Raw genomic sequence first — 17,455 nt, forward strand, 5'->3', positions numbered from 1 at the left:
GATATAGTGATTTGAAGAGGAAGAGGAGAATTAATACTAGAATTAGTATTACTAGTATTAATAATTGATTCAGAATAAATAAATTCTAACCAAGCCAGAATAAACAAGGTCTAAATAAGGAAGTAAACTATACATTGTTCATTCCAGAAAGTGCTAGGGAATATTATGAAGCATTAATTTTTGCTTAACTTCAAAGGTAGTTTAAAAAGACCCATGATTTCATTGGTGTACATATTTTCTCTATGGACTCAGAAATTCCATTTACTCCATACTAAAATTTTTTAAGGAATTTTGTTTTTTTGAATCATAAGGTCTTGGATTTAAAACTACAAATTTATAATGATCTTCTGCTTAACACTTTGATTTTACAAAAGAGGAAATGGAAGTTCCTAAGGAAAGTAACTTGCCTGGAGTCACATAAGTTCATGATTAATTTTCTGGTGTGAGACTCAACAAATTTTATACTGCTTTGTCCTCTAACAATAGTCTGCTTATGGATCTATGATCAAAATTTTGTCAGCTTAGAAGTGTTGAACAGGACTCTGGCTCTTATTGATTTTAAGAACAAGTCTTCAAGACCTTTACACAATGGTAAGGCCACTAGAGGAAGAAAAATATGGGACATGAATAGAGATATTCATGTGATGGTGAGCAAAACAGTTAACCTCTTTGGGTTTTATTTAGCTCATCTGTAAAAATAATAAAATTGAACTGCATGATCTTTAAAACTTTTTCCACCTATAATCTAAAGGTATTATTTTCCTAAGATTCAGAAACATGTATAATTTATAAATTATTACCTTTACTTTAAATTATAATATGCCACTACTTTAAAATGATATGACTGAAAAATTGATATTAGAATAGATAGAAGACATAGAAAAATAAATGTGGGATAAAGAGAGTGAATTATAAGAACTTATACAGAGGATGTTTCAGAAAAACTTGGAAAGACTTATACGAACTAATGCAAATTGAAGTGAGTAGAACCAGGGCATCTTTTTACACAGCAACAGTAAGAATGTAATTCTGAAAGGCTTAGCTACTCTAAATGAAGCATGGCCATTTCAAAGGACTCATAACAAAAAATGCTATCTCCAAAGAGACAGCTGATAACTCATTTTTATTTTCTTTATTATTATTTTTCTTTGCAATATTACTAATATGGAAAAATATTTTACATAACTTTACATGCATAACTATCCTATTGTTTGCTTTATTAATGTGTTTGGGAAGGTCTAGATACAAGGAAAGAATTTGGAAGTGAAAAACATTATAAAAGAATGAGCTATAAATAGTCATTCTCTAGGTGCTCCTTTTTGCATATGTTTGCTATTTATATAAAGCCCTGGGACATTTTCAGAATTTCTTAATGAGATTTATAATCTTATATATTTGTGTGTGTAAAATTTCTTCTGAAATACTGAAACTCTATAAAGGACAGATTAAAGTAAAATTATTGTTGTTCTAAGAAAGCATTTCCTTTTTTTTTTTTTTTTACTAAATTTCTGAACATTTTTGAACTAATATCTTAGAAGATTTATTATCCAGAATTATGAAAACATCAAAGGACAGAATTTTGAAAGTTTACTGATTACAAATAAGTTGTTATTAAATCAAATCTCAATATTATGTTACTATAATCCAAATCAAGGATATAAATGTTGTTACAATTCTAGATAATGTCTTGTTCTTAGAATACTAAGATCATTTCTATGATCTTTCAAATAGAGTATGTGCACTGAACTTCCATGGCTTAGGTTTCAACAATATTATACTCTTAACAACAGAACTTATTAACAGCTATAATTACTTCTTAATTTCACATCAAAGGTGAATGAGTCAAATTAAAAGTGCATTTTAAATCTAAATTCATGAGCAGAGTCATCCCTTTAACATTCAAGGAAGATTAAGAAGGAGCGAAAGGGATGAAAAGTTTTTCTTTGTCCCCTTCTGGAATTCCTTCTCCAAATAAGAGTTTCTTCTGCCATAGTCAAACTACAGTTGTTGGAGCCACTGCATTAATGTATATTTGAAGATAAAAAGTATTCTATATCAGTCATCTACAATCACCAAAGAATCATAGGCTTTCAGAGTTGAACAAGACCTGGGATTTCAAATAGAGCAAAACCCTATTTTTTTCCCATTATGGAAAGTGAAAACCAGAGAAAGTAAGTGATTTTCCCAAAGCATCATAATTATATAATACAAGAACTGGGTGCAAGAAATGCATTCTGTGGTTTTCAAGACATTAAAGTTCTACACTAAGGAATCACATAAGGGTTTTTATTATTTTTGTTGTTGTTATTTTGTTTGTTTATTTGTGTTTTTATTAGAGAGTTGCATGGACAAATCTTTCCTGAAGATTAAAATATTTTGGAAACCTACACATGGCAGCATGCTCAGTCCCCCATTTCTCAAAGCATGAATCTGGTACCATCTTTACTAATAGATATTAGGGATGATTTTTGTCATTTTTATGCTGTATCAGAAGTCTTTTTTTTTCTTTCATAAGCTTCTAATGTCCCTTCCTTGATACATTTTTCAGGGCTGAGGTAACATATCTATAGTGTTTGCTTATTTTTCACTGCATTTCTTAAAATAATAGCTCCTCTTTAATTATAACACTATGATAAACTAAAGTGACATAATTATATATTTCATTATGTTTCCAGAATTAATCCTCAAAACTTACAATATTAAGTATATAACAATGTTACTTGGCAGAATAGCCTCTGAAGCACTGTATCATGTATTTTGTATGACCTTCTAAATATATTCAACCCTTATTCTAAATATCTAAATATCTTAAACATGTAGTGATTAATGTTACAGTAGACATTAAAGGTCTATAGATTGTTTTTGAATTTTCTAAAATATAGAGAATGCTGAATATGAGGATTAACTGCATAACAAATTCTCATTGACTCTTTGTGAATAAACTCTTATCTAAAAATAGCTAAGATCTAAAATAATCTACCTAAAAATAACCACTAGAATCTTATTTTTTCCAATGACTTTATATCACCTTGAACTTGTTAGTAATATTTTGCTTTAATACTATCCTACTTTCAATAAATGTAGGCCATTATATGTTGAGCAATTTCATACACAATTAAAATATGTCTATATTAACATCATTTTTCCTTCTAAAATAATGTTGATAACAATTTTAATATACTTTTCATGGATAAGATTTTTGTTGTTGTTAAACAGATGGTTGGATTTTCTACAATCTTTTAAATAAATATTAATGGTAATTTTTTAAATGATTTATTGACTAGTGGCAGATGGTTAGAGAATTTTGTGGAAATATACTTCATGTAAATAACAACAACAAAAATGAACTCAACCTTTTGTGTACAAAAGGTTAAGTCTGCATTAAATTAAGTACTTTCTGTTTAGTTAAATAGGAAGAAGAACAAAACTTGGAGTTATTTTCAAATGTTTGGTTTTTTTAATATAAGCCTCTACTATACTCTAGAATAGAATATATATTTCATAAATCATACTTCATACTGGTACAGCAAGAATCTAATTTTCTGATGAATACATCTCAGAATAATCAAGTATTTGATTCTGTAATTAGATTTTCTCTTAAATATTTTCTTACAAAGAAGAGAAAATTTTTTTCCACTCTATACATTAATGGAAGTTGACAATAATTCATGTCTATTAACCATAAATTCAATGCAAATGGGATGTCTTTCACTTACTTTATTCTTTCTTGGTTTTTTTCTTTTTGATCAGTTTCTTCTTTCAACTATGATTAATATGGAAATATGTTTTACATGATAGAATATGTATATCTATATCAAACTGCCCATCTTCTTCAGAAGTAGGGGGAGAGGGGAAGGAAACGAGAAGAAAAATTTTAGAACTCAAAAATCTTGCATAAATGAACAATAAAAATTATATTGACATGTAAAAGGGTACCCTAAGGATAGTTTGGTCTCATACTATAACCTGCTATATTATTGACAAAAACTTTTTTACACATGGTCACATAATTAATCCTTTTACCTAATCCCAACATATCAGAACCATACAAACAAGGAATATCTCCCTGTAACTAGAATCTAAAGTCTAGATTGTCAGAGCAGCTTGCCAACTATTGTAATTGGATGATAATAAATGTTATCACAATCCTGGACAAAGATACCATCATCTGGTTAAAAGAATTCAGTAAGCATTCCATATTTTCCCACAAAACCTGGCTGTTTTACTAGACAAGAGGCCATAACATCACTAGCATCTTCCTGTATTTGTTCTAAGTCTAAGTGGTTCTAGCAGCATAACTATGGAAGGTCGCCTTTTCCTGCCAGGCACTCAAGTTTCTCTTGCCCATATTTTTGTCAATCATTTGCAATGTAACTTTTTTGTGAGTGATGTAACTTCCCCCAAAAGTTACTTGTCACCTTTATCATCATTCAAATATCCCCCAAAGCCACATTTAAAGGGGATGCTATCATTTTATATACTTTTTCCATGAAATAATTCACTTTTCATATTTTTGTAAATGTTACTTCAATTATTACAATATTTTGGTAAACTTCCATTTGAATAATTTTTATTTCTACAATGATGGTGAATCATATTAAGAATGACTCATTTAAAATATATTATACAAGCTTCAAAACCATATTGAAAAGCTTACCTCTGTGAGGTTCAAAACATTCAAGAAGAATAACCACATTATAATCATCTTTTACAATGCAGGCTTTCAATGTCTTGCTCTCATGTAGACAATGGACTTCTGAATTACTGAATGACTTGCACACAGTGACAGAATTTTAATGGATTTTCAATAGGCCCTGCAATTGAATTTAAATTCCCCACACTCAGCTTTAGTCAAAACAAACTACAAAGCCCATTCTGAAATGACTTTACCAATAAAGTGAGAGAATTTTGCATTGTTATACAATATGTTTCTCATAACATAGGGATAAATTTACTAGGAAGGCAGTTACCCCAAATTCTATTTGGAGCTCAAATTTAGCTTGTGCTCACACAAAAATGAATGCACTATTAATCAAGCTCAGAGCCATTGAACCACTGAAAGAAAACACAGCTCAGAGATTCCATGATTCTGGAGGACAAAGGGGCAACTCATTCAATTTTTTTTTTTTTCTTTCTATACTTTTAAAATTAACTTCCAGTCCCAGTATAGCTTGGAATACTAAGAATATGTGGTCTTAAGAATAAAAAGATAAATTTTAATATGGTTCAAAAATAGGATCTATTTCTATTAAGTGCTCAACAAATACACATCACTGCATAAAATTCAAAAGGTGAGTCTAATTAAAATGCTGTATATTTCCAGATTGCATAATTATTTTATTATTACTGAATTCAACAATATACACTGAGAAAAGTATACCTGGTAGACTATACTAATTGTTAGAATACAGCATTAATATTTGATTAAATAACTAGAGCATTCTGTTAATTATTACTCCTAGTAGCAATATTAAGTAGCATTACTAGAGTTTTACAAAAGATATTTGATACTTCTAGAGAAATGCTTGAATAATTAGAATTTTAATGAAACCAACTTTATTACTTGATCACTAACATTCTCTCTACTTTAAGCTTGTGAAATGTCAGGACAGATTAAATTGATGTTATAAACAGTATTATACTTCTTATTATGTGTTTTTTCTTTAATTAGAATAATTTATCCAGAATTTCCAACTTCTGATTTTGAATTTCCTTAAAACTAAATTACTTCCTCCCCTGATGTTTATAGAATTGTAGACCAAGAGCCTAGAAGGAACGTTTCTTATTATTGTTCAGTCAATCTGATTCTTTGTAATTCCATTTGAGATTTTCATGGCAAAGATAACAGAGTGTTTTATCATTTCTTTCTCCAACTCATTTTACATATGAGAAAACTGAGGTACTTTTGTCCACACAACTAATAAGCATCTGGGACCAGTTTTGAGCCCAGGAAAATGAGTCTTTCTGACTTGGAGACAGACAATCCAAAGCAGTATCTAGCTGCCCCTAAAGTTCATCAAATCCAAGCACCTCATTTTTAAAATGAGGAACACAGGGGCTTAGAATGTGAATGCCATGAATGCAAATCCATTGCTTTTATTACTATAGTGTTCTCTTCAGTTGAATAGTTAATGAACATTTCATTGACAGAGTGAGAGATGATTATAACCAGTCTTTTCTATTTTAGTTCTATTTAATGTTCTTTGGGATAACTATTCAAATATCACCCCAGTCACCAAATATGTCCAAAAATTAACATAGATTGTTTCTTTTAAGGGATTTTTTTTTTTATAAAAAATATGTCTTGGTATAATGTATCCTGAAAAATACAGTGATCCTTCTGTCAAGGTGGAATCTCCTCAAGGTATGAGGGTGAACCTTGGGTTTCAAAGGTTATGCCAATGTAAGATCTCATTGTTTTATTAAACAAGAAACAATTGTATAAAGCTTCATGGTGAACTGTATAATTTACATCTAAAACATCCAACTTATTCTCTTTAGCAATGATACTTGAGGATTAGTAGCCTGCCTTAACTTTAACCATATCTTCAGTTCCATGTATGTATGTATGTATGTGTGTTTATATATATATATATATATATATATATATATATGTATAAAAAATATATATATATTTTTTTTTTTTTCTGAGGCAATTGGGGTTAAGTGATTTGCCTACGGTCACATAGCTAGAAAGTGTTAAGTGTATGATGCCAGATTTGAACTCAGGTCTTCCTGACTTCGGACTGGTGCTCTATCCATTGTATCAACTAGCTGCTCCCCCATGTATGCATTTTTTAAGGAAGGTAGAGGAGGAATCTATGGATTCAATGTTATCAAAAATTCTTGTTCCCACCCCCCACTTTTCATTTATTCATCTGTTCAATCATTCATTCATTCATTTGTTGGTTTGTTTGGGAAAGCATCAATGAAGGCTGTTAAAAGTCTTTTCTAGGGAAACATAGCCAGAATGTTATCAAAAGCAAGACTGGAATGCAGGTCTTCATGAATCTAAGGCTAGTTCTCTATTCATTGTACTTCCTCTCAGAGGATCCTTATGAAATGAACAACCTTTACATAGACCAATGCTTACTCATATACTCTCTTATTCATTTCCCCTGCCACCTAACATTATTAGAGATATAAGTTTTGTCTCCTCCAGGAGATTACAATTTTCCACTGGAGGAGTATTTTATAGTAATAATATCAAACTCAAATAGAAATGCGGTCAACAAAGTTAAAACAAATATATATAATGTTCTAGATTAATTAATCTCATTAGTCATGTATTAGGTTCAATAAGCAGAATATAATGTTGGGACTATAAATCATTACATATGATATAGTTAATGGGAAAGCAATAAAAAAGAGATTATATTTAGTAATAAATAATTTGGTATTTCATTATTGCCATTGATACTGGAAATGGATGTCAATCATTCTCATATAGCTTCATTAACTTTCACTGTGAATTCCCAAACCAAAACACTTTTCTTTGTTCATTGTTCTCTTATATGAGTTGTTTTCCTTAATTGGAACATAAATTTTCATTTGTCATTGTCTGGTCATTTTTCAGTCATGTCTTCAAAGATCTCTTTTGTTTGTTTGTTTTTGGCAAAGTTTGTCATTTTCTTCTCAGAAAATGCCATTTTCTTTCCTCAGATGAGAAAACTGAAGCCACCAGGATTAAATGATTTGACCAGGGTCATATAGCCAGGAAGTGTCTGAGGTTAGATTTCAACTCAGAAAGATGAATCTTCCTGACTCCAGGCTTGGCACTATACACTGCACTGACTACACATCTAAAAATATAAGTTTCTTGAAGGCAAAGATTGTTTTCCTTTTGTATTGTTTCACCAGACATTATTAGTTTGGTACCTGATACATAATAAACTTTTAATAAATGCTTTTCTATTCATACTATTCAATGGAGAGATGAGGTTAGTGTAGTATAATTGATATAAACTCCCCTTATGGGATAATTCAAATAATTTTCAACTTTTTTCTTGCAATAGAGATTTTGAAAAATGCTCCTTTAGTATATAAGTATCAGTATTTTCATTTCTAATTTTTTTTATTTTCCCATTCACAATAGAAATTACTATCGTCCCAATCACTTCTTTATCGTGCATCAGTCATAATTTATACTATGGGAGTTTATACTATGGTAGTCTACTGATATATTAACCCCTTAAGATCATTGTTCGTTACTATAAATTATATTTATTTCCCTTTTTGTATCTCCAGTACAGTCCTTGACACATAGCAAGTACTTAATATATTCTTACTAGTGTGAATGGCATTGAATGGCAATTCCTTTGTAATTGTTTCCTAGTTAATTCATGCTTTAATTTCTCAAAATAAATTATTTTCATATTGCAAACAATATAACAAATATGTATTAAATGCTGACTCTATGTATGATAATGTGATAGTGGGAATAAAGATCTGGATTGATCTTGTGTCTATACAATTTATATACATATATTTACATATAAATATGCACAGGTATATATGTGTGTGTGGATGGATATGAAAACAACTTCAAAGATCTCATCTTGAGAAATCTTGTAGAGATTTGCCTAAAATATTAAGGTGTAAAGTGACTTGCCCATGGTCACTCAAACAAATATGTATATACAAGAATTAAAAGGATATATTTCATGCCTTTCAAAAGATTATTTCAGAGAGAAAAGAGGAACAAGGGAAGGTCAGGAAGGAGATAGAAAGGGGGAAAGACAGACAGACAGACAAACAGAGACTGAATAATCATTGTCATAGATTCTACATAAGACTAACGGTTCATTGAGAGCCAGGCTAGCTTATACTTTCTTTAAGTGATCCAAAGTAATATGATAATTTACTTTGTCCTTACAGAATAAAGTAGTCAAGAACAAAACAAAGCAAAAAGACGCAGGCAAAATCATTTGAGGTTAAAGATTAAATATGGTCTTTGGCATTAGATAAAGACATATCCACAGATTCAATAAGGAATGGCAAAGAAAAACTAAATGCCTGTCCAAAATCTAGAGAAGGAATCCTACTTTATTTTTTAAATATTGCAGATATATTTTCCCACACAAAAGTACTTTTAGTTTCAACATGTGCCCTCTAGGAGAATAGGTTTCCCAAAACTCCTAGATCTCTCTCCTGATCTTGCTTCCTTTTTCTATGCCATTTTTAAATAGGCATTTAGTACACCTATCCAGTTAGTGTTAATTCTAGTTGAAATATGCAATTTTTCTCAATGCTTTAAAAAATTCAATACAGAAAAGTTCTTTGTCAGGTAATTATTGTTTCAGAAGAGTACTCAGAACCCTACCAGTTCATAATATATGATGGATTAATAAAATAAAATAATTAAACAATGAAAAAGCTTGCTTTTTAATTCAGGTACTTATCAAGTCTAACGATTTATTTGCAATAAATACCAACATGATCATGAAATATTTTATTCACTCAATGTGATCTTCCTCATATTTTGTTTTTTATTCACCATATTCCTGCAAAAATGTAAATTTCTGGGTGCTTCTTAAGATCATGATTATTATTTATAAAAATGAAATCATTTTCCTGAGTTTACTCTCAGAAAAAAGAAACATGTCCAGTGTATTTCACAGGCTCCATGAATAACTAAGGGTCGCAACTATCAAAAGGCAAGATTTTTCCTTTGCCAAATGACTTATTCAGCAAACAACGCAAAATTTATTCACTGAGCTGGTGCCTCCTATTTTTATGCAGTAATCTTCCAAAATACTTCCTGGAGATTTCATTCTTGTATTGCTAACATAAATAAAGTAAACATGGTTTGCAATTTCTCAGAATTAATCTTCGGCTTCCAGCATGCCTCCTCGACTTCTCCCTCTCTCTGGAATTCAAACACTTCCCAAAATGCTGCATTTGCATTTTTATATGGCTAGAGATGGTGCTGCCATTTTTAGCAAAGTAGATGTATCTGACACATTGTAATTTCCTTTCAGATCATTACACCCAACTGCTGTTCCTTTTTCAGAGGAAGAAGCATTATGTGAGACACTGAAAGCCAGTTGTAAATTTAGGTGTACAGGGCAATCTGGTTAGATCATTTAAAAACGAATTTGTACAATGACAGGTGCCTGAAAAGTATAGCACAACTGATCTATTCTAATGAAGTCTGACAAGAGAAAGATATGATTAACCCATATTTCAGTGATTCCGAAGGAAGCAGAGATCACAATCTTCTGAGTCAGAAGAGATTTTTTCAAACTTTTCTGACAACATTCACAAATCAAGTCTAAAGATAGTGAAATCACACACACACACATACAAAGGAATAAATAAATTATTGGATATTTTTCTATTCAGTTCATTTGATTTTCACTTTAGTATGGTAAAAATAATGTGCTAAAGTAGAGCAGTGAGCACAGAGCCAAGTCAGAAAGACCTAAATGCACAAACCGCCTCAGACAGCAACTTGGTTTGTGACCCTAATTAAGTAAGCAATTAAGCAAATCACATAATTGTATCACCCTCAAACAATTCATTAGTTGTTAAACTATAAAATATGCTACCAAAGTCACTGGAGAAGATTCTCCATTTGACCTAAATCCTAGATGCTTTAGATATTTACATACAACAATGTAGCTACCAGCAATTTGTAAAAAACAAAAACAAAACAAAACAAAAATTACTATAAACATATTTGCACATATATTTCTTATATTTTTATTCATAAGTTTGGGATATAGATAGATTAGTAACCAGATACATAGATGTATATATATATATATATGCATGTATATACACAATTATATATAAACTATATATGTCTTTTCATATAGATAGATGTGAGTGTGTGTGTAATATACAGAGGTGATGATCATGATGATGATCTGTGTATGTGTGTGTATATATGTATGTGTGTATATATATATATATATATATATATATATATATACACACAGATAGATACATAATCACCCCTTCCCTCAGTTAAAATATTGCTAGGTCAAAATATATTCAGAGTTTAGTGATGTTTGGAATATAGCCCAAAATTGTTTTTATCAGTTATGAATGAATTCATATATCCACCAATAATATATTAAATCACCTATTTTTGCACATTCTCTCTAATATTTGCTATTATTTTTTCTCCTCCTCGTCCTCCTCCTTATCCTCTTCCTCCTCCTCCTCCTCTTCCTTCTCCTCCTCCTTCTTGCCATCTTTTCCAATCTGATGGTACAGGATAGAACCTCAGAATTTCTTCAGTTTGCATTTCTCTACTTAGTGACTGGAATATCTTTTCACAAAGTTATCAATGGCTTGAATTTCTTCCTTCAAAATTACATCTTCAAAGGCTTTGAATATTGTTATAATGAGGAGTGTTTCTCTTATTTTTATAAAGTTAAATCAGATATTTATAAATTTTGAAAACAAGGGCTTTATCAGATAAACTTGTTGCAAAGATTTTCCTCTCAAGTCACCTGTATCCCTTCTAATCTAACTCCCTTGGTTTTAATTATAAAAAAAAAACAAAAAAACAAAAAAACCTTTTTAAAAAAATTTGCATAATTTCTTCACAGAAGAATACAGAACACAGAAGATAAATGTTCCCCTCTGTTTCTTATTTGGTTGCAAATTTTTGATCAACCTATAGATTTTTTAAAAAGTCATTTTTCCCCTTGTTCCTCAAATTTAAGATGCTATATTTTATACCTAAGCCATTATTCTATTTAGAGTTTATCTTTTATCTTGATGTATGATGTTAGATGACAGTTTAGACTTTATTTCCACCAGACAGCTTTATAATTTTCGCCCTTAGGCTTGAAGTTTTCAGATTTAAAGATCACTATGTTATTGTGCACTTTTATTTCTGCAGGATGTATACTGAATCTTTTCCACTGATCTGTTGTTTTTTTTTTTAATCATTTTGATAATTCAGATCCTCTTCCTTCCCATTTTTTTCCACGAGTATTCTTAAGATCATTGACCATTTATTGATGTAGATGATTTTTTTTTCTTTGATTTTCGTGGCAATTTAAAGATACTTTAAAACTTGACATAGCACTTAAGTGATTTTTAGGGCATCTGGTTATTTATATGTTGGCTTAGCTCACCCTGATTAATTAATATTTCTCCAATTATTTAGTCTTATCTATTTCAGTGAAGAGTATGTTTAATCTTATTTAAATAGCTTTTTTTATATTTATTGAATAGTAATCTGCAAATATTCTCCTACTGGTAGGTATAGGATATCTTTTCTATCTTACGGTTAAGTAAACTTCCTTTTTGTTAAAAGTTAAGTGACTTTTTATTTTCTTATTCAGTTCTAATATCAAACCAAAATTACTAAGAGATTAGGTTGGTCAGACTGAATCCATGATACCCTCAACATTCTTATCCACTGTATGAGTACAAGATAGAAAAAGGTCTATTCTTAAGTAATCATGATGATGATGGGAAAGTAAACTGATAAAACTAGAAATATTTAATAACAAAAATTAATAATTATAGAACACTTTATTATTTATAAAGTTCTTTACAATATTTCCTTTCATTAGTATTAGTTTTATATCATGTTGGTTTCTTAAATTAGGAAATAATTCTGTCCCACAAAACAAATATTAAGCTGTTTATATAACATGTTATATATTCTCTCTGATTTTCCATAATAAAATGTCTTTTGTCAGTTGTTGATGAATCTAAGTCTGCCTTTTGTATGTTATTTAGATATTAACTCCATGACAATTTTATACTATACATAACACTTAAGGCAATATAGAGTAATGAAACTCACAAAAAATAAAATAAATGGTATAATATCTTTTCTCCAAGTACAGGTAAAAGATTCTAGGAAAAAGGTGGTAAATATCATCAGTCTTATTCATTTTGTAAATTGGTTTTGTTCAACTATTTCTGTTTATTACCAGGAAGAAAAATCAGATAAATGGTGTGTAAAAATAAATATAACAAAATAAGAAAAACAATTTGGTGTGAAAGGTACATCAAGGAAATGTGTGATCATAAAAAGAGACAAATTATTTGTAGGAAGAATAAGAAATAATAGTGACAACTTCAGTCCTGTGTTATTATCAGTGAAATGTTAAAAGACATAGAGGAAGACTTCTAGTTTATGGAATAAATAGAGCATTTATGGGAAATCAAAGATGAAATGAACAAATAATTAAGAAGTGCATTTGATTCATGATTTACTGATGGAAACTATATCTATATCAATGAGATTATAGGTCTGAATCATCAATATATAGTTTATATAAACAAAGATATGCAAACCCATACAGAAAATTCTTTTGAAAACATAATAATTGACACATCTTACTTTAATGCTTGCAAAGCAATTTACAAAAGTTTTCTCCTTTGAGATGCATAACAACTTTGTGAATGTTATCCCCTTTTCCAGAGAAATAAACTGAAGTTCCGAGAGGTGGGATGACCTTTCAGTAGTCATAGAAACAGTAATTTTTAAGCATAGAATTTGAATCAAGGTCTTCCTAACTATAGGTTTAGAATTCCAGTCACTATTTCCTAGTGCTTCCAATGAAGAATAAGGCTTATAAAAGTACTCTTGGGAATGGTAAAGGGAGAGTTTTCAGGGAAAGTTAAGATGTAAGCATCTTTAAAATGCCTACATCTTTTATCTTGTTGCCTGTTTATACATCAATTTTAGAAGAAATCTTACATTCAATGCATTCCAAATTCATTATATTTCATTTCCCTCTCCCATTCCCCATGACTATAGAGCAGAATACCATTCTTCCATGCCTCAGGCTCATAACTTGATAGTCACCTTGAATCCCTTATTCTCTTTTATACCCCATATCCAAGCTATTGCCAAGTCCTGTCAATTTCACTTTTGCAATCTCTCTCTCTCTCTCTCTCTCTCTCTCTCTTTCTCTCTCTCTCTCTCTCTCTCTCTCTCTCTCTCTCTCTCTCTCTTTAGATAGATAGATATATGGAGATATATATATATTAGAGGAAAGGAGATATACATATATATATATATGTATATCTCCTTTCCTCTAATATTATCATCATTCTATTGCAACCCCTCACCCTTGTAAAAATCCACATGAAATAATCTGTGAAAGGTTGAATAGAATACTGTCATGATTACTTGTGAATAGTTAATATAACCTTTCATATACTATTTTTTAATGATTTCGATGAGTTATAGAGATACCTTATTCACAGAATGGGAAGAGCAACATGAGGTTCATGTGACTTCCAGGTAACTGGAAAAGGCTTTCTTTTATGAAAGACTGACAATCTCACTTTTCCACTGAGACTAAGGCCCATCTGAAGGTCCCCAAGAAAGCTAACCTGGCCCCAGGCAAGGAGACAGACTGTGAAGGAGACAGGACAGCCACCACAAGGGTCTTTATCTTCGAGTCTGGCCTCCAGTCTCCAGTCTCCAGTCCTCTGTCTTCTCTGTCTATCTCTGAATCTATCTTCCTCCCAGATGTCTTAGTTCTTATATACTTTATTATAAGTACATCATCATAGGTGTCAGTCTTGTAGAATAGGTATCAACTTGTAGAACTATACTAAGTACTAAGTACATGTAAACTAGAGAATCATTATCTCAATTCCACTGAGTTAACAGCTTGTTGTAAGATTACTTGTTTCAAGTGCACTTGGCCCTTTACAGATAACATAGGGGATAGTCTTCTGAGGCATAGTGGGGGAGAAACTTATGTCTTAGAAATGTATCCCATTTGAATCAAAGCCCACCTCTGAGATTTCCCAACTTTCTGACTCAAGATAAATCCCTTCATCTCTCAAAGCCTCAGAAATTCTTAAATACTTTCTCCTAAAGTATTTATTTCTGTGTTAATGAGGTTTCTGTTAATAAATATATGCTGAAATATATCATTTTTGTTAAAAGAATATATTTTATATCATTTATATAAGTACAGGTTTTCAGAAGAATGAAGCAAGCAATCAGCATTAAATTCCTTTAATACTAGATTTTTTAAGCATTATATCATATTTAGGTGAAGTGAAGATTACTTAATTAAGTCTTCTGAAAACCTGCCTATTTGTTAAATATATATTGACAGGTTCTTTAAGAAATTACCACATGCTTAATGATTTCAAAATGATTCTTTAAATAATCAGTTTATTTTCCTTATTGATTTTTACCTAGTCATTGTAAAGGTTTCAAAAGACCTGATTTTGAAAAAAGGAGAAAAAAATACTAAAGACCATGCCTTATCACAATGGCATAAATAATTAGATTGAATTCTTCCTATATAATAAGCAAATTAAAAGTTATACTCAGGGAGCAATAGAAATTCAAATTGGGAATCACACAGAAAGAGTTATAATAACTATTCACAAGTAATCATGACAGTATTCTATTCAACTTTTCACGGATTATTTCATGTGAATTTTTACAAGTTTATGAATGAAAAATAAATTGCATCATTCTGCTTTGATTCATCTAATAATAAACATCTACTGAATGCCAAGAAAACAAGACTCCACTTGGCTACTGTGGCAGCAAGAGACCTTAACAGCAGGTGATTACAATAACAGCCACCTTGTTGTTATATAGTTAACATCTGTGTTTCCTAAATGGTAAAGTAAATGAACATAATGGCTATGGAACTGGATTTGCATGTTGCCACCTGCCTATACACAATATTACACTAAGGGTATACAAGTATAGCCAAATCTCAGATTTGGTCTCATCCACTCCTTTTTAGTGCTTATAGACACTGGGTAGAAATTGAATTTTTAGGACATTATTGTGCTGCAAACCAGAAAATGGTAAGGTTAGGATGAGAAATATTTCCTGTCTTCTGTTGATCTATACAAATCAGGGCATTCTGTTGCATTCTGTGGAGGTTTTGTTGATGATAGTGATGGTGATGATAAGTTTGAAGCACATTAGAGACAGTGATAATGTTGATATCATGAAGATGTAATTCAAAACCCACCTTTGAGATTTCCCAGCTTTCTGACTCAAAATAAATCCCTTCATCCCTCAAAACCTCAGCAAATTCCTAAAACAAATTCCTAAAATAGAGAGATTAGGGTCAGAATTGGTGGTGGAAACTTTCACCCACGACTTCTCCACAATGATAAAATTACAGATGCTTCTTGTATCATCATCATCATCATCATCATCATCACCACCACCACCACTCCTGATATTAGTATACTGCTTTAGGATTTGCAAAGCAGTTTATCCAAATTATTTTATTTGGTCCTTATAATAATCTGTCACAAAAGGCACAATGGATTACCCATTTAATAAATGATAAAAATAAGGTTTAGAATATCAAAACACATGGGATATTAATTATGATGGAACAAGGGTAGAATGAGCTGCCCTAAATTGTATGACATTATTCATAGGAACTTAACTTAGTCAAATTATGTTATGTACTTATCAGTAAAACCCCCTTAGATTGTATGTGTGTATCCTTTGCTTTTGACTGACTTCACCTCTTTTTTTTTCCTAAAAATTAATTTCTGGATATATATTTTTGAAATTTATTCCATGAGTCATTTCTGATAATGAAATGTTAGCTTGTTTGTGCTCATTATAAACTATTGACTTTGGGACTTTCGGGCAACCACCATTTTGATTCTTCAAATACTGTGCTATATACCATGATTCACAGTCAAAAATAAGTATGAGAACTTCATTATCAAAATATTAGGTTTTTCAGTCAATCAGCATCTTGGGATCCTTAAAAATTCTGCCTTTTAATCTCATTTTTCTTGTGCAGCATGATATTTGTGGAATTATGTATAGATTGTACACATTTAGCATATTGAATTACTTGTTGTCTAGGGCAGAGTAAGGGAAAGGAAGGTAAAAATTTTGGAACACAAGGTTTTACAAGGGTGAATGTTGAAAATTATCATGCATATATTTTGAAAATAAGCTTTGATTAAAAAAAAAAGTTCTGCACAATTTCTAAATTCACTCCAACCACTCTCAATCTCCAATTCAACTTACACCTCTGCATAGATGAAGTAAAATTCAGTTTTGTATTTGTTCTGAATTCAAACGCAGGGTTTCATTGTACAAAGTTAGTTTTATAAGTCAACTTCGAGCTCTTTCAACTCCTATATGTTGACATACAGGCTTATACATTTTTGGCTGCAGAACTACTGTCTAGAACATACAGTCATATGTTCATTCCTTCTTCTTGAAGAGGACCAATGGCATCATGAAGGTGATGTCTTGACTTGTATGTGATTTGGTTTAATTGAGACAGAGTTGCACAAAGTCATCCAGTCTGCATCTCCAGTCATCCAACTCCAATAGTACAGCTCCTGTAATGTGGCTTCTTGTACATCTTTATGGTTGGATAATTAACAACAAAAGATGACATTTATGTAGGATTTTAAATATTTACTTCCTTTGGTTCTCATAATTTCATGAATCAGGGGAAAGAGATATGATTATTCTCTTTTTATACATGACAGTCAAAGAGAT

General features: G+C 30.8%; 1 protein-coding gene across 2 annotated transcripts in view; it reads right to left on the bottom strand.

Moving 5' to 3' along the window:
* The window catches only part of FSTL5 (follistatin like 5), a 933,164-nt gene that overhangs the window by 526,380 nt on the left and 389,329 nt on the right, over nucleotides 1–17,455 (bottom strand). The window lies entirely within an intron of this gene.

This window comes from Sarcophilus harrisii, chromosome 6, assembly GCF_902635505.1.
Source record: "Sarcophilus harrisii chromosome 6, mSarHar1.11, whole genome shotgun sequence".
Lineage (NCBI taxonomy): Eukaryota > Metazoa > Chordata > Mammalia > Dasyuromorphia > Dasyuridae > Sarcophilus > Sarcophilus harrisii.